The following is a 7,781-nucleotide window of genomic DNA, read 5'->3' on the forward strand; positions in this document are numbered from 1 at the left end:
AGCAGTGGTTTGGAGACTATCCTGAAAAGGTGGCTTAAATCTCGCAGTCGTTGGCACATAAATGGGTGAAAGAGTTTGCAGTTGCATGGAGGCCTTATTGTGGGATCAATTGGAGGATTACAATAGCATGCATGGTTTGTCATGGGAGTGACTGGGGGTTTAGTTCAGTTAAATAGCAAGTTAACTCATGGGTTGGGCACTTGGGATGATTGGTTAGCTCTTGGGGGTCTTGTAGCACCTGAGGGAGGTTTTTAAAGTTTTGTTTGGTTGATTCTAATTCCTTAATTGTAATTATGGAGTTTAATCATATCGTAGTAACTCTTCGTTACATGTTTACCCCGATAAGCCAGTTAGCTTAGGTAAATGTGGGAGGAGGGTTGTTACACATTTATTTATTATTTACAATATGGTCATTTTAATAATATTATTTATTTTACATAAAGTTTACATAGGTGTACAATCGTGTAGTATTTCTTTGAATGTAAGGAAAAAATACTTTATAAACCTCTTCAATATGCTCTTTGTTCCTACACCATTTGAAATGTCTTAATAACTTGATGTTCCTTATAACCTTTAGTCTTAAATATTTAGATGAGATGGAGTTTTAACTTCTTCTAAATGATCTTCATCTAACATCCTAAGGACTCTAGTTGCTATAGTGCTAAGACAATGTTTTGAGAAGGATGATGGTGAGGATTTACATGAATGTATTATTTAATGTGGGTGTTTTTTATATAAATTTGGTGCCCTTAAAACCTATCAAGTGTTTTAGTAACATGAACATATAGGAAGGGAAGGATCCCATCAAATTTAATCTCCATGATGAGTTTTATGTTCTTAGAATGATTTTTGAAGTGGCTAATAAGTTTTTCCAAGTTTTCATGCCCATGGAACTGTTAATTTTTTCTTAGGGCTATATTGCTCTTTTCTTTTGTAATTGCATTTCCATTATTTACATATTGAATTCACCCCATAGAAACTTAACATTGTTAAATAACATATGAAATTATATAGAAAGGACAACATCATCGATGTAGTAGAATATAAACGAACAATAGAAGAAAATCATTCACACATAAAGACACCAATATTGGTTGAAGACTAGGGAAAAACCCACTACAGAGAAAACAATTTCAAATTCTTCTTCTTATTAGATTGTCATTGAATGATTAAACAAAAGAGAGAGTACAATAATCCATATCTTCAACCATAATCCTATCTAGCAATATTAGCTAAACATCATTCATGAGATGAACCCTGTTGGGTGTGGAGCATGATTATTTAGAGGTCTTTGTTTCAGCCGAATGTATACCCCAGGAAGATTGTACACCCCTCCACGCGGGGGTCCGGGGGGGGGGGGGGAGTAATCCCCCCCGGTTGGGGGGTCTGGGGGCCAACAATCCCTCGGCGGGGGTTTCGGGGGCAACGCCCCCAAAGCTAAAAACAAATGTAAAATTGCCTTGTAAAATTATAGTAATTTCTAGTCAATCTGGGCCATTCATTAGGCGGATGATCTGATGGTAGAACTTATGTTTTTTTTAGGGTTTCTTAACCTAGAAGGCAACCCCTCTCTTTGTATGAGGGCATTGTATTGAGGCTGCGTAATATATGTGTATTCTCCGAGCGAGAAACAGAGAGGTGAGACTCTGAGAGAAAACAGAGGATATTACAGCGGATCTACTGTAGGTTGTGTCTCTTCATTTTACTGGATAATAGAAAGGAAGGACTGGCTATTTGTGGTGGACGTAGCCCAAAATAGGTGAACGACGTATATCTGTGTCTCTCTGGTTTTATGTGTTTGTGTTTTTTCGCATATTATATGTCTTGCATTTCTCTGTCATATATATAATTTTTCTAAAAAACCCAACAATGATAATAATTAAAACCCTATTTTGGAAGCATGCGATCAACTGCCATTGTCTACGATCAACTGTGGAACCCTTTGATCAACTAGAAAAAATTGCAGTCAACTAATAAAACAAAACCCTAGATCCCAACCATGCACAAAGAGTGATGTGTATGTGGCTTAAACACTCCAACCAAATGCATGAGCTTGCGTTCTTGTGGTTGTGATCGAAATTTCCCATGTCATGCCTGTGGTCAGAAACCAAAACCCTAACATACATGTGACCTTTGGACCCTACAATCTCAAACCTATGTGAGTGAACTTCCATGATCCATCTTAGACCTATGGAAGCCAAAATAAAGAGATAAGAATATAATAATGCTTCATGATGATATCCAAATGAGGTTGAGGTCACTTATATTTATAGAATTACAAGGGTGTCCAATTTTCTCTAGGGTCAACCTGATAAAATATGAACATGTGGGATTTAATTCAAAAATACACTTTCCCTTATCCAAATTGAGTGCTTCAATAGTCAAAATTGGTCCTCTTGAAAAGAAGAATCTGGTCACATGGTTGGAATTTGTCACTCAACTTCCAAATTAACACTCCCTCTCATCTAGGTAGAAACACCAACTGCATCACGTAATCATCGCAAAAATCCTATCATCAAATCATATCTAATCAAGTATCTTGTCATCAAATGTCGACACTACTCATCTCTGCTCATCTCTTCTTATCTAAACTTATCTCTTGATTTTTTCTGCTCATATGATGAAAATTCTCAAATCTAAAAGAACAACAATTTGACATCAGAGGGTTTCCTAATCTACCACCCTCTATCACACCGGAGGTCACATCTCAACCTGAAAAGACATCGGGGAGCACATCGCAACTTGGAATCTCTATGAGCAAGGAGCCAAATTCTACCACCCAGGAAACATTAGAGAGCTTATCATCATGGAGCACATCTCAACCTGGAACCACATCCGGGAGATTATTCTCATCTTGAAATGATAATGAGTAAGATCCTACAGGACTATCTCACCCCATGTTAAGCAATAGGCAAGATTCCACTTACCAAGCAAGGATCACAACCATCATATTTTATATTAATCTTACCAACAATGACACTCAGTAGTCATGTGGTAGAACACCTGCATCATAATCAACTTGAGTTGTACACCTCCAAGCACTCTCTAAACCTATTGGCCATGTGGGGAGCGTTATTCCCAACAAGCCCAACTTGTGGGTATGATTCCAACTAGGGTATACTCTGCATATACCAATATAGGGGGAGATACTCGACTTGTCAAAAAAAAAAGGATCACACAAACCCTATGGGTCACAGATAAGGGAGCAACATCTATGACCCTATTTTATAGATATCCCTCAACCCCAAGATCCCTCTATCTCAATTCATCTCAGATAGGGGGGAAGAGTTGGCTAAATGTTCTCAATCATTCTTTCTCTCTATAGCTCAGAAACATATCATCATGCTCATATTTGGTATGGACTTGAACAACTTACTGAAGAGTTCAATCATCATGTCTCAATAGCAGTAGTCTCTTGTTCATCAAATCAAATATAATATTAGAACAAATATATATCACAAAAATGATACCTTATTTATCCTCCCTCTCACGGAGGTAGAAACCACAAGCCTAATCTTGTTCCGTACAATAACATCTAATGAATATATCTTAGTCCCATCTATATACGAGATTCTCTACCAATCAGATACCACTCATTATTATCGTAATGTATCCCTGTCATATCCAGAACCTTCTAAAACAACTCTCCAAAGAGATTCTTCAACTTGTCTCATAGTTATCCATGCCAACATCATCGTACTTAACCTTGGTCGTGCTTAATGCTATGGACTTTTCATCAAAATATGATGGTAGATCTCATACTAAGAGAATGCCCATATGTTCTCATCTTATCAATAATGATCCCAAACCACATTAGTACATCCATGGAACCAGATATCATTGGAAGAATATCTCACACCACAAAATTGATCATCCATGCAAATAGCTCGAAGGGTGTTCGATGACAACTCAATGTGTATGAAGTGGTTCAATCATGAATTCACTCAAGTTATATGCAAAACACACACACACACATGGATGGGTGTTCACATGGAACATGAATTCTTCAATCAACTATCAGTTTCCAAGTCAGGTTCTATAATATCTCTTTATAACTTCTTGAAATTTAATGGGAGTGTCCAAGGATTTACATTTCCACTTTCCAAAAATTCTTCAATAGCTTCACGATATAGATTTTCTTTTCCAAACTTCAGAAAGTAATTCATCATGCCATGATTCATCATTTCAACCTTCAGAGGAAAAATACCTCTTACTTTGATCATCAAAGGTACCTGTCAATAATGGACAATCAGTATACAAAACCAAAATCGGAGCCATAGCTTGGACCACTTTTGAAGTAGAGGTTTGGATTGGAACATCTTCCTAGCTTCACTGATAACTATCAAAGTTAATATCAAAGTCATAAAAGTTTTTTCCAATATCATTATGGAAAACACTTTTGAACATGTGTCAAGTGGATCTATCAACCAAATACCAAGTTACAACAACCTTTTATTTACCAAGCACAATCTAATCAAACTTTATCAAGACATTCTTATGATCATAATATAAATAATTTTTGTCATTAGATAAAAATGCATATATCAAGGATAAATATAAGTTTAGTCCATTCATTGTGAGATCAAAACATACTGAATAACAACCTTTTATACTACAACTAATGTGCCCAATCCAATGAAGTCAATACAGAATCAATACCAACATTAATCACTGAAAGTCATTATGCCCACATAGCATTGTCATCAAGGAAAATCATCAACTATCAAAAAACCTAATTTATTATCACTTGTGAATTCAAACACTCCATAAGCCAAAACATATCTATGAACCATCAAGAGTTATGTCAAAGTTCTAAAGAATCATAAATCATGCAAGCCAATATGCTCACTAAGTCAAGCCAATAAGCCAAATCTTGTCAAACTCTTGCAATTTTTATCAAATACTGACATATACTTGCTTCAATGATCAAATATAAACAACATACTAATATGCATATTATGGTCCACTGCAAACACAAGTTTAGTCAACACATTCACATTCTCTATAGTAAGTCAAATATTCAAACATCCCTGCTCACAAGACATTCCATTATATGCTCCATGTCTGTAGGATTGTCATATTCCATGTGCACTTATGAATTTAAGCACGAGGCTTCAGATTTTATGACCTACATGCACAACCACATCCATATACCTTCTTTTGTGTGGTTGTGAGGCTTGTAACTACACTGATAAGATTGATTTTCTGTGGTTGTGGCTTAGACTAGGGGAACCCCTCTCTTAGACCAGAACTACATGCAAACCAGCAACATCAGATATTCGTCTATTTATGTTAGAAAATTTCAACAATAAAGAATCTTCTATACATATAACGCGAATTATAATAGGTGCATGGATCTTAAGGAGAGTTTCTCCCTATGAATGGGAATCCACTTTAGTCATCATCATTCAAGACATCAACCTGGCTATCATAATATTGTCATGCATCAACATAACTCTTGTATCATTAAATCAAACTATATTAGGTTCTAAAACATATATCAATCACGACCATAACATGTTAACATCAATTACTTCATCATCACATATGAACATGTCATCAAAATTTTCATAAAGGGTTAGATTCATATGATTAGGGCCAGCTAAGAGGTATATCATCATACTTCAACGATCATAATCACTTCATTACTTCTTTTTCATTTATTCAATCATCAAATCATGTCAATTAATGTTTCCATATTGAAAAATTACTAAGTCAAGGTCAAGAAGGTCTTGAGAAATAATCATATTGTTACACTTCTATCACCATGGTTATCATGCTTATCTTAAAAATATCAATAGTATCAAGCTACCATATATAAGAACCAATGTGATAGCCTTATTTGTAGGATCAATAAATCCATTATGTCTTGTTGACAATGCTGGACCCACCAACATGTCACGGGATCTCCTCGGTAAGAAGTCCCAACTATACCTCAAATCGTTTGGTGTAGGAGTCCCAGCAGTGGGTTGTACAGTATCATCTTGACCACAGTTGTGCACAGAGGCAAGTAAGATGTCCCTGTTGGTAGAAAGGGTGTGACATATGCAGAAAGTCAAGGAACGTGCATGAATGGTTCTAACACACGAAGGGTGAGGTGAGTTCGCCCCTTGGAAACCTGTGAAAGCACAGAGTTAAGAAGGGAACGCACGAGCAAAGATGCATCACAAACTTGAAGGAAATTAAGCTAGCAATCCAAAGTGATGTTTAAACCAATAACACATTTAAGTAAGATTCATACATACATATACAAAAAGAGTCTATACATACATGCGTAAGCAAACATATACATATATCATTTACAGTAAACAAGATAATTGAAATACAATACGACATATGCATGAAACATGATGGATCTATTATATTAAGAAGTGAAAGTTCCAGTCATACAATACAACCATGACCAACCACTAGTTCTAACAACGGAACATTACAGTCACTCCCGCCTACTCCTACAAAGAGATATACTAACTCTGCATAGTGGAGAAGCCAAGGCTTGCTACAATACTCTCCAAGCTTTCTCTAAGATACTCCTATCAGAAGCTCGACTGACCAAAAGACTCTACAATAAGTTACGAGGTACTATATATAGAAAAGGGTGGGGTGACCCTTGACATTCCCCTTTGTGACTATTCACCTACCCTCATGACTCTTCAAATACTCTATGACTGTTACATTCAACTATTGACACTTGAACTTTCACTTGAAAATATGTTACATACAATCTACACATGTACCCATGTGAGACAAAATAGGCTTGAGAAAGCCATGAAAGAATTCACTAACACTCAGACAGTTGTGGTAAGACCAACTCTTTGACATCCTTGTGATGATCAATGGTGGCGAACTAATTCCAAGCTTGGTTGTCCATGATGGTGTTCGTGTGCTCAATGGTGACATCCTGCTGAAAGCGAACTCTTGCCTCCATTGCATCCGAGTACATTGATATGGCTCCTTTGTCCAACTCATTTGATAACATGTGCATCATCATCTTGAGTGTAGTTGGACCAACAACACACTGATGCATAGTGTCTGTGCTGATCTCCAATTGTGCGCTGGTGACCATGTGCATCAACTTGTCAAAATACACGTTCAGCTCCAGTCAGACTTGCTTCTTGTCTTAGTCTCGGTGAGTGTGCCAAATGGGTGGGATCGCATGCGTGTGCACAATGAAATCCATGCTCCTGAATACCCTTGCATGTGATCGACAATAATGATCACCTTGTCTTCTCCATGTCAGATGCTGAATGGATCTATAACATGTATAGGCGCAATTTCATCAGTCTATGAATGTTGCACCTCCTACTGTACCTATTCCTGTTGCAACTCCTTCTCTCATCTGTGCATCTCTTGTTATTCCTTCGTGTGATCCTCTTGTCATTTTGTTGCATCATAGCCTTAGTATCCAAAGCTAATTTCATCACAAGTGGATCTGCTTGAACTTGCAACTTTTCTCTACCTCTATGTTGTCAACAACCTTCCTCTTGCATGTGTCATATGTAGGTGTGCTACCTTGTGTTGTTGCTGATGGTGCTACTTGTTGTGACATTGCTGCCATTTCATCTTGATATCCTTGTCCATGAACAACTTGATGTATTCATAAATAGGCAAGTCCATAGACACTTGATCGACTGCATCCCTAGTTGTGCTCAGAACGGTGTCTTCGACTCTGCTCTCTTGGAAGCCATTGTACCTATGTTGCTGATGATAGGTAGATGAACACCTATGATACCTGGAGACATAGGAACACTCAAGACAAGAAATATTTCAGTTGAAAACCA

The sequence above is a fragment of the Pinus tabuliformis genome, chromosome 9 (genome assembly GCF_031772625.1).
Source record: "Pinus tabuliformis cultivar Carrire ecotype Pingquan chromosome 9, CPIR1, whole genome shotgun sequence".
Taxonomy (NCBI): Eukaryota; Viridiplantae; Streptophyta; class Pinopsida; order Pinales; family Pinaceae; genus Pinus; species Pinus tabuliformis.